This window comes from Vitis riparia, chromosome 13, assembly GCF_004353265.1.
Source record: "Vitis riparia cultivar Riparia Gloire de Montpellier isolate 1030 chromosome 13, EGFV_Vit.rip_1.0, whole genome shotgun sequence".
Classification (NCBI taxonomy): Eukaryota; Viridiplantae; Streptophyta; class Magnoliopsida; order Vitales; family Vitaceae; genus Vitis; species Vitis riparia.
In genome coordinates, this window is record NC_048443.1 from 3031803 (window position 1) to 3048418 (window position 16616).

Genomic DNA, 16616 nt, shown 5'->3' on the forward strand with positions numbered 1-16616 from the left:
TGGACTTCATGCATTTCTTTCAACTCAAGTTCTTCCAACCTCCTTGCCATTGTTGCCACCTTAGCTTTCATGTCCATGTCCTCACTTAACATGTACATTCCACTCTTTGGATTTTGGGTTGGTTGAGAGGGAAACTTTCCTTTTTCTCTTGAGTTAGGCTCATCCCATCCTCTTGACACCTCAGACACATAACTTAAAAAGTCCATGGCTTCTTCCGGATTCTTACTCATAAAATCTCCCCCACACATGGTTTCAAGAATTTGCTTCATGGAGGAAGACATCCCATCATAAAAATAGCTCACCAAGAGCCATGTATCAAAGCCATGATGAGGACAAGCATTGATGGTCTCCATATACCTTTCCCAACATTCATAGAACTTTTCATTTTCTTTGGCAGAAAAGTTTGAGATTTGTCTCTTCAACCCATTGGTCCTATGGGTGGAGAAAATTTTCTTCAAAAATTCGGCCTGAAGATCAACCCAATTCCTTATGCTCCTTGGCCTTAAAGAATTAAGCCATATTTTTGCCTTGTCCTTCAAAGTAAAAGGGAATAGCTTGAGTCTCATCAAGTCTATTGAAGCTCCTCCCTCTCTGAAAGTATTGCACACCTCCTCAAACTCCTTGATATGGGCATATGGATTCTCACTCTCTATTCCATGGAAATTTGGTAGGAGGGGCACAATATGGGGCCTTATAATCAGCTGCTCAAGAGGAGGTACGATGCATGAGGGTGCACTCATCCTTGGTGGGTGCATTCTATCCCTCATGGATAGATATGCATTTGGATTACCCCCTTGACCGTGTTGAGAATTCTGATCCTCTGGTGGAGGGTCCATGATGTTTACACAGATATCCAACTCTGTGTCTTGAGGATTCTCAATCCTTACTAATCTTCCCTCTTGGTCTCGAATCCAATAGGGCATGCACAAGTTACAACTTACCTGAAAACAAAACAAAGACAACAAAAACAAAAGAAAACTAGAAGAAAGTTAAGGTTAGAAAGAAAACAAAAGGAATTCTACAATTAAAAGAAAGAAAATGAAGTTAGTGAAAAAGGAATTCACCAAACTTGTGATGGAAATCACAAGTAGCCTCTAAAAGGTCATATCACTGTAAAGTGGCACCATCCCCGGCAGCAGCGCCATTTTGATTCGTACTCAGTCGGGTATTTTAATCAAAAAACATTTATAAATCCTATGACCTCATACTAGCGTAGCAAAGCTACTATAGTATAGCAGCTCTAGGGTCGAACTCTGGGATGGGTTTTCATTCTACCAGTGATATACTCAAGATTAGAAACTGAGTCTGATGAGTTCCTTTGTCAAAAACTTAAAGTTTAAAAGAAAATAAAATTTATTTTGAAAGTGGTGTTTGAAACTAAACTAAAATAGAACTAGATAAAAATGGAAGAAAGAAAGTCTCTCGGAACTAAGGGTTGCTAGGATCAAGTTCAGAATGGAAAGTGGAAATTCCGGATTCTCATCTCGTATTGGGGACAACAACATAAAGGATGGTTGTTTCCCGAACCGGTATAGGTTTAATAATGAAGATTTAATCCATAAAAAGTCAATAGAAATGGTAGTCAAGTTCCATTAATGGCTTTAAACACTGTGGGTCTTCACCTTGAGCCACTTTCCAATGGCTCGTACATGATAACTAATGGACTGATGTGGATCTAGCAATAAGCATCCACAGAGACCTGAAGCTTACCATGTATTGGCCATTCAAAGTGATTCTAAGGGATTTAAAGCAAAACTTTAGATTTAAAAGCCATTTATGAACTCCAACTACCTGTGTTTAATGCACGAGAGTTTTCCACTTTAGCATCTGGACTTTTCACCTAGCTTCCTTCACTCTAAGAAACCAAAAGTTTAGCCTCTCATCCTCTGGGAAAACATCCTCAGAGGTTGTTTGGCTTCCAAGAAAAAGAAAATAGTAGAGAGAAAAGAAAAACACGAGAGCCCTGTATTTCACTAAGTGTAAAAAATAATATATATTCGAGAGATGATTTCCACCCCTCTTATAGTCTTTACAAAGCAAAGCCTGTGATTGGCTAATTACAGGGATAAGAAAGGAATTTACATAAAAAATACATAAGAAAAGATCTCATGTGGAGTCGGCAAAACAGAGGAGATTTCGCACCAAAGACGCATGGGCTAGTGCGAATTTCGCACAAGGAGAAGGTGTTGTGAGAATTTCGCACAAGGGGAAGGTGTTGTGCGAATTTCGCACAAGCTTGGGCTGTTGTGCGAAATTCGCACATGCTTGGAGCAGTTGTCTTCCAAAGGCCATATCTTGCTCATTTCAGCTCCAAATCGTACACGGTTTGAAGAGTTGGATTCTTGACTTCCTGAGCTTTGAAATGGACTTCAGGAAGTGCTCCAAAAGTGCGAAGGAAGACTGCAGCTGCTGTCCTCTGTTTTCTTCAGTCTGTTTTCCTCTGTTTTTCCTCTTTGCTTCTCTTGGTTACTTGGCTTGTCTTAATGATCCAAAAAGCTGTCAAAACAATAAAGCTAGCCACAAATATGATTAGAGGTCATTGCTAGGTCCTTAACATGCCAATTGGAATAAGAATGGAGAACTACTACACAAAAGTGCTTAAAACATAATGAATTAAAGGCGCAAAATAGCACTTTTTGGGTAGTAATCACAACTTACTCTTTTTTTAACCACCTTGGGGACTTTGGTTAAGGGAATTGTCTGCCCCTCATTGTGACCCTTTGTAGCCCCAAGTTAGACCTATAATTTTTTTTTCTTTTTAGGACAACTCATTTAGGAACACTTTTAGGACACTTTTTCAATCACCCTAGGTCACTTAGGCACTTTTTCGATCACCCTAGGTCGCTTAGGCACTTTTTGAATCTCCCAGGCCCACTTAGGTTCACTTAGGCCCATTGGGCATCCGGGTCTATTTAGGTAGGTCTAGCTCATTAGGCGCCACTCTAGGCCCATTTAGGTTCACCTAGCCCATGTAGGTAACCTTTTATACAATTCTTTTTATGGCTTGCATGGTTGCATGGTTGCATGACTTGCATGGTTCACTTTTTTTGCATGACTTGTGTGACTTTCATTTTTATTATTATCTATTTATTTATTTTGCCTATTATTTTAATTTATTTTTTATTTTATTTACTTATTTATGTAATTTGGAAAAATATTTTTACTTAATTTAATAATTTTGTAAAAAAATTTTACTTTATAAAATAATTTTGTACAATACTTTTTTTAATTTTATAATTTTGCATATATATTGGTGTGTGTGTGTGTGTGTGTGTGTGTGTGTGTGTGTTTAATCTAATAATTTGACTTATTTTCTAAAACATGTCTTTTTACTATTAATTTAATCTATTAATTTTGAAATAGTGAAGTGGGGTTTGGAGAAGAAAAGAAGGATGAGATGGAAAAAGGTAAATTATTTATAGGGTTTTGGAAGGAATTATAAAGAGGTACATTGATTGAAGAAGAATGGGCAGTTCTATTGGCAAATAGATTAAAAAAAAAAAAAAAAAGTCAACACAACATATAATAAAGGGAGGAAGGTGAACCAAAGACTTTGGGAAGTGTTTTCAGAAAAAATGGAGAGGGAATTTTGGAAAAGGCTTTGTTTTTGGGAAATGTTCAATCGATTTTTTGGGAAGGTGGGAGAGTGTTTTGAGGAGTGTGAGGATCAACTTGCAAGAAAAGGAAATGTTGAATCCACTTTTCTTTTTATGGGGGAATAGATCCAGCATGTAAAAAAAAAATATTTAAATGAGAAAATTTGAACACAATATGAACAGTTTTAGGCTAGGATTTTGAGAAAAAAAAGTGGTTAGTTTGGAAATTTGGAGATGTTGTAATTGTGAAGAAATTTGAGGACCTATAGTGAGTCATGACTTAAAGCTATCTAGTAATCATGACCTCACCAAGTTGTTTCATTGTGTTATCTCTCAACCTTGAGAGAATATTGAACTTGTGCTAAAGTTAGTAATGACTTTAACTTATGGGTGAGATTGTTAGTTGATCATATATTCCCTATGGATTGGGTCACTATTGATGAAAGTCGATAGCAATAGGTATTCTCAATAGAGGCACCATGATATCTCATGGGATTAAGACAGTGTGTCTCCTTGGGTGATCCTAAGGAATTGTGTTCATGGAAACTATGGTCATAGTAGTTACTTAAGTGGAACTTGACATAGGCTCTTTGAGAGCTATGACATGTCGGTTAAATGCACAATAGAAGGATCTCTAACTCAAGGATGGTAACGGTAGTCTTGAAAGACTAATAGCTTTCACCTTGTTAGACTACGAACACCAGTTCATGGGGAGACTGGGTAGTAGGTCACGGACCCAAACACTTGGTGTATTGTTGTTATTTATATAAGATACTATAGTTTAGTTGATTCTCTTAGTGGGATGTTGAATCAAATTTAGAATTGGATTTTAAGGGAGTCAATATTCTTATGGGTCCTAGTAGTCCCCATTTTGAGCTCATATACCTTGTTGGCATAGGTTATGATAGTTGGCTTGTCTATAGGTTCACTTTTGTGCATAAGGACATTTTGATAATTACAAAGGTTGCATAGGGGTAAGTGACCAAGGTCTAGGACATATTGGGTTAATTAATCAATTAGGACCCATTTTGGGCTAGATTAAGTGACCTAAGCCCTTAGTGGGCTCGAGTCACTTAAGCTAAGTAGGAAACCCTATAAATACCCCCTTAGGGGTTAGGGTTCCTATAGTTTTTCTAGAGAGTCATCTTCCATCTCTAAAGAGAGAAAGAAAGAGAGTCATAGCCTTCACTTTCCTTCCATCCCCACCAGTAGTGTGTCAAGATCAAGGTTCAAGTCATCAAGCGAAAGACTTCGGGTTTACAAGACTTCTACAATTTCGTTCTTCATCTTCACCACATGGATTTGATTTGAGAACATCCTAATCAGAGGTATAGTTTTCGTTAGCACTTTTTGAATCACTTTAAAGTTTAAAATTTTTTTTTTTTTTACTGTGCATAGGATTTAGAAAAAACCTAGGATGGTTATGCATGTTCCTAACTTGATCCAGGCTTGGGAAAAGAAGAGATCAGGGTTTTTCCCTTCACCATCTACATACAACCCACCAATAGTTTAGGTATGGATTCTTTTCATTATTATGTCATACTATGAGACGTTCCAAAGTCAATTAATAATAGTTGTTGCATTATATTATACTTTTAATTATTGTCTTGTGTTCTATTATACTTTTCCTTATTATACTTTTCAATAATTGTTGTTATATAGTGGTGGTGTCAGTTAATTTGAAGTATGAATTGCATTATAATATATCAAGTAACAAGGTGTTTCCTATATTGCGTAATGGTTTTTTTTTTCATTAATACATTCGAACATGGGTTCCTAAATACAATTCATTTTTAGTTCAAGCTTTATGAGAGTTTTCATGCATTCAATGTGGGTTATTGCTTTATTTAATTTTCATTTAGTTTAATTTTAGTTTTTTTTATCATTTGAATGAAAGTTAGTTTTTATAATTTAGTTTTGATATTTTAGTTTTGGCTTTTTTTAGTTGAATAAAAGATACAGTTTAAATATTTTTATTTTGTTTTTTTACTAGGTGGAAAAGTGGGTTCTTTTAAATACTTTAATTTTTTTTTTTTTTTTTTTTTTTTAGTTTTGGATGAATTTTGGTTGATAATGGAAAATTAATTTTTTTTTTTAAATTTAGCTTTGAGTAATGTTAGGTGATAATGGAAAAATTAGAACTTGCATGACATTCCAAATTCAATTAATAATAGTCGTTGTATTATATTATACTTTTAATTATTATATTGTGTTATATTATACTTTACATTATTATACTTTTCAATAATTGTAGTTGTATAGTGGTGGTGTTAGTTAATTTCAAGTATGAATTACATTATATATATCAAGTAATAAGGTGTTTACTATATTTCGTAATGATTTTTTTTCATTAATACATCCTGACATGGGTTCCTGACTACAATTCATTTTTAGTTTGGGCCTTGTGAGAGTTTTCATGTGGTCAATGTGGGTTATTGCTTTATTTAATTTTCATTTTGTTTAATTTTAGTTTTTTTTTTTAACTTGAATGAAAGTTAGTTTATATATATTATATATATATTAGTTGAATAAAAGATACAATTTTGATATTTTTGTTTTGTTTTTCTACTAGGTGGAAAAGTGGGTTCTTTTAAATGCTTTTAATTTATTTTATTTTTTTTTAGTTTTGGATGAATTTTCATTGATAGTGGAAAATTAATATTAAAAAAAAAAAAAAAAAAGTTTTGGCTAATGTTAGGTGATAAGGGAAAATTTGGAATTTGCAAATTTTAGTTTTGAAAATTAATATTGCTTTATTAAACTTTTGTTTTGGATGAATTTTGAATGATAGTGGAAAATTAAATTTTTAAAAACTATAGTTTTGTTTATTTTTTAATTTTAGATATCATTTTAATGTAGATAAAAGTTGAGAGTTTTAAAATTTTTAGTTTTAGTTTTTCTTTAGTGTTAACAAAAAAGTTAGAGTTTTGAAATTTTAGTTTTAGATTTACTTTAATGTTAATAAGAGTTAGATTATAAATTTTTTTACTTGTAGATAGTTCTTAATGTTAATGAAAGTTAGAGCGTTAAAAGTTTTAGTTTTAGTTAAATTTTTTATGATAATGAAAAAGTTAGAGTTTTTAAAATCTTTAGTTTGATTGATCGATTTGAGTTAAGAGTTTTTTTTTTTTTTTTTTACTAAAGATTATTTAGTTATGTGGTAAAATGCTTTTCCTAAATTTGTTTAATTTTAATTTGTTTCGTTTAGTTGATTAAAGTACTTTTGTTTTTTTAGTTCATTAGGTTTTTTAGATGTATGGCAAAAATGCTTTTTAGTTCACTATTTCACTAGGTCATTGTTGATAATTCTTGCATTTAAACATCTTATTATGATTATGCATGTTAGGTTTTACTCTCCTAAGTGAATGTCCTCATTTTTTTGTCCTAACCTCTCTATTTGTATTACAAGTGTATTTGCATTTTAATATACTATTTAGGTATGCTCTCCATCTTTCACTTTCTTTTGGTTGCATAAGAAATGCTTTGAGTGAACCATATATCTATGTTTGATACCGTCTTTGATTGCCTTGATGATTGTTTAATTTCCTTAATAAAATGTATGTCGTGTGCTTTATTTTTTTGTTATCTAACTTTAATGTTTTGTGATAGCACTTTATTTGAAGGCTAGGTACACTTTTGGTCCTATTTGTTTTCACCGATTAAGCATGTCTATCTATTGCCATGATATCATCCATGTTTGTTCTATTCTAGTATCCACTTGATTGATTAGTCATTTGCTATAATCTCCTCAACTCAATAGTAGAGAATTTTTTAGGACTTAAAGGGGTGCTACCTCTTTAGAGGTACCTTCCTAATAGGTAACCTAATCCCCGGACCTAGACTTTAGTTTTTGGGATAGCTTTTTCAAAAAAATAAGATTCATTTTTTAAACGTTTTATTCTAATTTTGTTTTTCATTTAAAAAATAAATAAAAGTGAGTGGTGACTTCGATACCTTAAATAAAAAATGAGTCTTGCCAATCAAGTGGGAACGCACGTGGCAAATGTGGTCCCACAATATCTACACTAGTCTTCATCTAACTCATTAAGGGTGTGAATCTATTATACTATCACCATGTTCGCCATACTCTATTGTTAGTGATGTTATTTCAGGGGTTGTAAGGACCTCATTTTGAGGATCCTCTAGAGTTGGAACTGTTGGAACTTATTATTGTTGAGCTTGTTGCATTTCCTCTTCATTTCCACCATTAAAATCTATTTGGAATTATTTGTGGAACAATGTTGTATCTTCTTATCCATGTTTTTTTTCTTTTGTAAAAAATAGGAACAACTAACGATAATTTTCTTGGTAATAGGATTATACAATTAATAAGCTTTTGAATAATTATTAACACCAAGAAAAATACATTTTTCACCTTTGTCATCTAACTTTATTCTTTTTTCATCAGGAACATGGTCATATGCAATGCATCCAACACTCGAAAGTGATCAACAACTAGTCTACGCCTACTTTAGGCTTCTTCAGGAGCTATATTTTGAACAACTAGTATGGTACTTCTATTCAAAATATAATCACTCCAATTTACTACTTCAGGCGAAAAACTTTTTGAAATTCTACTCCTCATAAAATAGGCCCTACATCACATCCATAATGGTGCAATTTTTCCTCTCACAAACTCCATTTTGTTAAGGTGTATAAGTTGCAATCAACTACGTTATTTATTCTATGCTTGTAACAAAATCCATCAAATTCCCATGAGTTATACTCTTTACCATGATCAATTTTTAGTATTTTAATCGAGCTACCAACTTCTTTTTCAATAAGAACTTTAAAGCTTTGAAAGACAATGAAAGCTTCTTATTTTTCCTACAAAAAACCTAAAATCCCAAAAATATTTCATCATTATTTTGGTACTCATTCTTTAGGAATTATTTCCTACATCTACACCCAAATAACTATATCTCTCAAATTTTATTTAGAGAATTTGTTTCTCTGGCTTGATAACAAAACCTTGCATCTCCTATTTATTTATAGGCAAGAGCATGCATGCTCACCAAGCAATTCAATTTTTTAAAAAAAAAAAAAAATTTGTTAATGGTGGGCCTGATTACTACTCAAAAAGTGTTATTTCATAGCTTGTAATTAACTCTTTTAAACACTTTTGAGTAGTAGTTATTACCTTTTAACTCAATTGGCATGTTAAGGACCCTTGCAATCAATTCTAATCAAATTGTGTTAAGTTTTGGTGTTTTGATAGCTTTTTTATCACCAAAGCAATCCGAGATTGAGGAGAGTTATTTGGAATCCATGGCAAAGCAATGGAAAGCTCAGAAACATGAAGAACCAAAGCTTTGAAGTCCTTTGCCATAAGCAAATCCGGAATGCAAGGAGAGAAGCAAGGAGAGAGGAAAAACAGAGTGAAGAAAACAGAGGACAGCAGCTGCAGTCTTCCTTCACACTTTTGGAGCACTTCCTGAAGTCCATTTTCTACATGCTATATACCATTTCCAAGCTCAGGAAGTCAAGAATCCAACGCTTCAAATCGTGTGCAATTCGGAGTTGAAATGAAGGAGTTACAGCCGTTGGAAGCTGATCACTCCAAGCTGAAGGAAGGATTTTGCAAAGTGTTGCGAAATCACCCTTTTGTTGCGGAATGATTTCGTAGCCTTTTTGCATAGTGCTGTGGAATTCCTCCTGAAGTTTCATGACGTGATGGAAGCCAAACTCCGCAAGATGAAAGACCACTTCCCAGCGGTGCGAAATTAACCGGTTGCTGCGAAGTAATTTCGTAAGCCCTTTTTGTACATCTGCGAAATCTCGCAGACCTCATTTTGCACAGTGCAACGGTCTTGAAGCTTCCCGATAGTTGTGCACCGACTCTTTTAGATCTTTTCTTCTGATATTTTTGTGTCTAAATTTCCATTTTCTCCTTGTATTCAGCCACTCATGTAATTCCTTAGCTAGGAAGTATCCAAGGAAGGGTAAATTACCTTCCTATATAAACTCTCAGGGGGATTCTCGGAGAAAAAGGGGACGACGGATCCTTTGTACAAATTTGCAAGGAAGTAAAATACAGAGCACTTGCTCTGTTTCCTCTTTATATTCTTGTTTTCTCATTAGTTTTTCTTTCTAGCCAATCAAACTCTGAGGATTTTTCCCCAGAGGATGAAAGGCTAGGCTCTTCGTCTCTTGGAGTGAAGAAAGCCGGGTAAGTTTCCACATGCATAAATTGGAAGTTTTGTTGTTTTAGTTTTTAATGAGAGAAAGTGTGACCCCGTTAATGGTTTTTATCTTTTTAGTTAACTTAAAACGTCTTTAAATCACCTGGGCCAGCACTTGGTAAGGCAAGTGATCTCCGTCCATGGAGATTCACTAGTTTACCCCTTGCGAGCCTCTGGGAGGTGACTTGAAGGTAGGATTTTCTAGAATAGCCAACACTTGGTAAGCTTTTGGACTCCAAGGAGACATCCATTAGTTATCTCTTGCGAGCTTTTGACGGGTAATCCAAGGTTAAAGATCACCTTGAATGGCAAGTGCTAGGTGAGAGGTATGAGCCATTGCAAGTTGCATCAGTGAGAGGGATTTAGTGTTTGAACCCATTAATGGGAAGCATCTGTACAACACCGGTTGGAGAAGGAAACTATATGTTAATTCTTTAATGTGAGGAAAAGAAACAAGTGACCGGAACTCCTTTTTGTATGAGGAATCTGAGCCTAGTGATCTGAAACTCCAAGAAACACTTTTCTTTGTAAGTAAAATCAGTTACTATTTTTGGTTAGTTTAAAACCTTTCTTTTCATTCAAACATCTTTATGTTTTCCTTTAAAGCTAACCTTGAAATGAAAAGGCACCAATTCAACTTTGAATTAATATCATTTGTGAAGTGAAACCCATCCCAGTGAACGATCCTAGAGCCACTATGCTATAGTAGCTTTGTCTTTGCTACACCTAGTATATGGTGTAATAGGTTATAAATTTTGTTGATTACTCCCTCAATCAAGGAGCACCAGCTGGACACGAATCAGCTGAGACACCAATTAGGCATGAATCAGGGCCTACATGTTGAAGGACCCATTACTAGCAATTATAAACTTAAATTTAAAATTACAGTTGGAGCCTATGGTTTTATTCATTCTAATAAAAACCCAAAACTATAGTTATCAAATACTATTTTGTCACATAAAAGAAAAACAAATCTAAGGCCAAGTTGGTACTCATATAATTGGAAAGCACTAGATTAAAATTATTTTGTTAGGAAATCTAATTTGTGATTTTTTTTTAATAAGTTGTTTTTGTTCAAAACTCATATACAAGTCACCACATCCTAGAAGAGAAAGATAAAAAATAAATAAAAATCAGGAGGCCAATCTTAGGACGAGAATGAAGAAAATGAAAGCTAAAAAAAAATTATCCAAGGATTCACCTAATGACTATAAAAAATATATCAAATGATTCACTCAAGGATAGCATATGACTCTTTTGTGAAAAACACGTTGTTAAAGGAGTTAATAAGGCAACTTAAGGTAAAAATGTTATCATAGGAAGTGCCTTCAGCACCAAACACAGCTGCCATTTTGGGAAGCCTACTGCCCGCACACCAATCCGGTTGGGTAAGCTATTCTTTCCTTATATCTTTATTTAGTCAATACAATATGATAAAGGTTCTTTATGAATTTACTGTTATGCCTTAATAAGTCATTGTTAAATTTGAGATATATTTATTTATATGCTATGTATTTATCCATTTATTGACAAGATTTATCTTATAGGTTAGAGACATAGTTTTAAAATTTGTTTTGGATGGTTTTCAATTTAATTTTAGGTTTAAGGGAAACTTTAGTTCGTTAAAATAATAGATCTGTGTTAAATATTTGATTTTTAGATTTGCCTTAATTAGTGTTCAAAAAAATTTTTAAGTTTAGATTTTATTTTAGTAATGTAAGTTTATTTAAAAACAAAGAAAAAAATTGATTTCATGAGTTTATATTTCATTTTAATCATACCTATTTGTTTATGTGTTATCCATTTATCCATTTGTTAATGAAATAGATTTTATGGGTTAGAAATTTAGTTTTAAAATTTGTTTTGTATAGTTTTCAATTTAATTTTAGGTTTAAGTAAAATTATAGTTTGTTAAAACAATTGATCTTATGCGTTAAATATTTGATTTTTTAGATTTGCCTTAATTAGTGTTTAATTCATTTTGATCTTAGATTTCATTTTAATAATGTAAATTTATTTAGAAAGTTGATTCCATGAATTCATATTTTGTTTTTAGTTTGCTTTCATTTAATTTGATTCATTTTAATTATTTTAGGTGTTTTTATAATTTTAAGTTATTAATAAAATCAATTCTATATTTGAAGGTGTCTGTCTTTAGTTTACTCTGATTTAGCTTCACTCATCTATTTAGTTTAGGTATTTTCTATAATTTTAGTTCATTAATAAAATTATTTTTATGATTGAAAATTATTGTTTACCTTGATTTGATATGAACAGTTTAATTAGTCTATATGTGTTTGTGGGTTTAATTAATCACGTATTAATCCTTGATTGTTACTCTTAATTGATTCATTTCTTGAAAATGAGTCATTAATTCTGGGTGAGTATCTCATTAGCTTATTTGATCTTAGTTTGAATGGTTTATTATTTTGGTGGTCTATGATAATTGTTACTTTTAATTGATATGTTTCTCAAAAATTAGTCAGTAATCCTTGGTGATAAATTGAGAGTTAGATTTTTTGAAATATTAGTTTGTAATTTTTTATGATAGATTAAAAGTCAAAACTTTTTTGAAGTTATTTTATGATTCTTAATGATAGTTTAAAAGATAGAAACTTTTTTTTTTTTTTTAGAAACTTGTTTCCCATAGCTCTTAGTGCTAGATTGTAACTCTTGATGATAAATTGAAAGTTAGATTTGTTAAAATGTTAGTTTGCTTGATCTAAAAATCTCTGATTAGTTGCTATAATGATTCTATCTTTAATTTAATTTTTAGAGGTCATCGGAAAATAATGATGATTGGTCCTCGTCTCACAACTTTAGTTTGCTCAGTTGTAAAAAAAATTTACTTGACAATTTTGTTTTCTTTTATTTTGCCTGGTATCTTGTCTCATACATTTTGTTGTTTTTTTTTTCAAATTAATTTCTTTTATTTTAAAATAAAATACTTTTCTCAAAAGACCCTTTTAAAATTTATATTTTAAAAATAATTCATTTAGAGTCCTTAGAATTAAAATCTCGTTTTCTTAAATAATATGCAACCATGTTTTCATCGGTTCGCATATGCCCTAGTTTTCAATAAAAATTCTGGTTTTAAGTAGAACACAAATCCAAGCTTGTGATCCTAAATAAATGGGATAATTCAAGGCTAGATTAGTGTATATCAATTGGGGAATTGGTGAAACCCTACATAAGAAAATCTTTTTAAAACTTACTTTTGCTACCACATTTGCTACTTATTGAAATCATGTTTATCTATTTTTTTAGGAATTATATACCCGATATAAGTGATAATTGAGGATTTCCTACACTTTGATCATTTTTTCTATGCTAATTAAATAACAAGCATGCTAGGATTTCTTTATTTTATTATTTATTATTTAACCTCTTATGTCTCGCAGAAGCATGTTACGAGTTATCTATGTTATCTAGGTACGCCCTCTATCACCCACCTTCTAAATTCTGTAAATATGCTTGTCATTGTGAACTACACCTATATTTGATAATGCTTGGGTATCTTTATATATGTTTCATTGTTCGATTATTTCTAAATAAAACGCATGTTGAATGGTGTACTATTTGAACTAACTTTGATGTCTTGTGATAACACTTGAGAAGCAGTCCAGGTACGCACCCTAAATCTTCTTCATGATTGTGATTGGTTTTCTTGTTAGGCATGTTATTTTTTGAAATCACCTAGCCTACCTAGGTACCCTTAGTCAACCAATTAATTGCCACATTCCCCTCTATTTAGTCAGTAGAGACCTCTTTAGGGCTTAGAGGAGTGCTACCTCTTAGAGGTACCTTCCTAATAGGTAACCTGATCCTTGAACCTAGACTCGGGTTTTCAAAGACATGCTTTTCCAAAACTATGGAGTCACTTATTTAGGGTTTTCTTTCTTGTTTTATTTTCCCTTTTAAAAATAAATAAAATAAGTAGTGACTCCGATTTTTTCCAAAAATAATAATTTTTCACGAAAAATAAAAGAGAGTCTCACCGATCGAGTGAGGACGCACATGAAAAATGCAGGTCCATAAAGATATTATAGGGATAACCTGGATATTCAAATAGGTTTTCATCCTTATTGAAAATCTAATTTTTGTTGTTAAATGATATCCAAATATTAACAATATATGTTGAAATATGTTAGGGATAATAATAATCACTACTAGAATGACCAACCTAACAAACACAATAATAATCCCAACGAATCAATAATTGGTTATAGGTATAATCAACACAAGATAACCAATTCAACAAACTCAATAACCAATTAACCAATCAATCCAATAAATTCAATATCTTCAATCAGAATATATGCAAGAATAAATATAAACCTTTTAGAATATCCCTACAAGATATTAGGTTAAAACAAAATTAATCTATTCTAGGTAATTCAAATGTAATATCAAATAGATATGCAATGAGGGACAAGATTTTTTACATGGAAAGCCCCCACAAACTGTGGAGATAAAAAAAAACCATGAGGTCTAAGACCTATCAATCGAAATACACTATTCGAAATCAAGTCACACAGATTTACCTAGCTGCTTTATCTTAAAGACTTACTCTCCAGTACCTACAACTTGATCCACGCCCGCGACGCAACAACTACTTGTTACTCCCTAGTAGATCCTTCGATCTCTCTGAAGGGGTTATGGTCTTCAACTAACAATTCAAAGAATCAAATCCTTCAATGAGAGAATGGGAATGATGTGGCAATAAGGCTTTTCCCACAAGGAGTCCCTCTAAAGAATAAAAGGTTTCTCAACAATCTCCAAGATCTCTATGATCCTTTTAATCTTTGATCTCTTAGCCCAAATCTCTAATCCTCAAAGGGTTACAAGAGAAGTATATATAAGCAAAAGCCAAAGATTCCTGGTATCTTAAGTTTCCAAATTAGAGTTTGAGTGAAATTCATTCAAAGTATGTTTCTACACTCGGTAGAACTATCATAGTAGGATTAATTGCTTAAGCGGTCCCTACTTTTTGAAAAATCATTTTAATATCATTTTATCCTTTTAACCTTATATGCTAATTCATCATAAGTTACATCATATGGCATTTCAGTATCTTTTTCCTCATTCTCAGAGGCCTTAAAGGCAGAGTCTTTAGGCTTAAGGGAATTAGGTAGGGTCATTTCATATGTTTAAATAGAGCCTACAAGTTCATCAACTCTCATGGAATCAATGTCCTTGCTCTCCTCTATGGTAGTTACTTTGGGTCTAAATCTCTCTAAAAGACATCTCAATATTTTTCTAACTATCTTAGAATCCGAAATAGTTTCTCCAATGTTAAATGAGGAATTTACAATACCACTCAATTCATAATAAAAGGAAGAAAATTTTTACTTAGAAGTAAGCATTTGTAATTTAAAAATCTTTACAGAGGACGTACTTTCATGAGTGACTTGAAGAATATCTCATGCTTCCTTTGCACATTTGCAATTTTCTATCTTGTGAAACTCATATGGACAAACTCCATTAAAAATATTAAATAATGCCCTAACTAGCATTAGCTTCACTACCTTCATTATCAGCTTTATCCATTCATGTTTAGGTTTAGTTCTCATGTCAATCTTATCAAAGATCAATGGTTGTCCCCAACCATATTCAATTGAATTCCATACCTTTTCGCCTTGCATTTAAAGGAAAAACATCATTCATGTTTTCCAATGGGAATAATTATTCCCATGCAAATAGGGTGGACTATTCAAAGGAGCACCACTTTTACATTGTTCCATATTAGCCTTACAAGATCAATAAAATTTTGATTTTTATCCTATATGACTAATAAAAATTTGATTTTTAAATAATATAACCAATAAAAATTGGATTTTTAATCAATAGCATAATGAATTAGTTTTTTATCCCACTCTAAAACCAATTGAAAAATGGGTATTGCATAAATACCACTTGAATAATAACTGAAAGTCCAATCGAAAACACCTAGAATGGGAGTGAATGGGGTGATTTTAAAATTGTAAAACAATATTTGTTAATTATAATAAACTTTTCTTATCCCAGGATGTTATAGGGATAACTTGGATATTCAAATAGGTTTTCACCCTAATTAAAAATCTTATTTTTATTGTTAATTGATATCCAAAGATTAACTATATACGTTGAAATATGTTAAGGATAACACTACTAGAATGACTAGCCTAACAAACTCAACAATGATCCCAACAAATCAATAATTGATTATAGGTATAATCACCACAAGATAACCAATTCAACAAACTCAATAACTAATTAATTAATCAATCTAATATATTCAACACCTTCAACCAAAATATATGAAATAATAAACATAAACCTTTTAGAATAGCCCTACAAGATAGTAGCTTAAAACAAATTAACTTATTCTAGGCAATTCAAATGTAATATCAAATTGATATGCAATGAGGCACAAGATTTTTACATGGAAAACCCCCATAAACTATGGAGATAAAACAAACACAAGGTCTAAGACCTATTAATTGAAATCCGCTATTCAAAATCAAGTCACATAGATTTACGTAGTCGTTTTATCCTAAAGACTTACTCTCTAGTGCTTACAGCTTAATCCATGTTTGCGATGTAGCAACAACCTGTTGCTCCCTAATAAATCCTTCAATCCCTCCGAAGGGATTATGGTCTTCAACCAACAATTCAAATAATCAAATCATTGAATGAGACAACGGGAATGGTGTGGCAATAAGGCTTTTCTCACAATGAGTCCCTCTAAAGAATTAGAGGTCTCTTAGCAATCTCCAAGATCTCTATGATTTTTCTAATCTTCGATCTCTGAGCATGAATCTCTAATCCTCGAAGGGTTACAAGAGTGGTATATATA

At 32.3% G+C, this 16616-nt stretch overlaps 1 non-coding gene across 1 annotated transcript; it reads left to right on the top strand.

The window, feature by feature from the left end:
• The first annotated feature begins 318 nt into the window (after positions 1-318).
• Positions 319-425, top strand: LOC117929416. The gene has a single exon (XR_004653762.1). It is a non-coding gene; the product is annotated as a small nucleolar RNA R71 (small nucleolar RNA).
• The last annotated feature ends 16191 nt before the right edge of the window (positions 426-16616 follow it).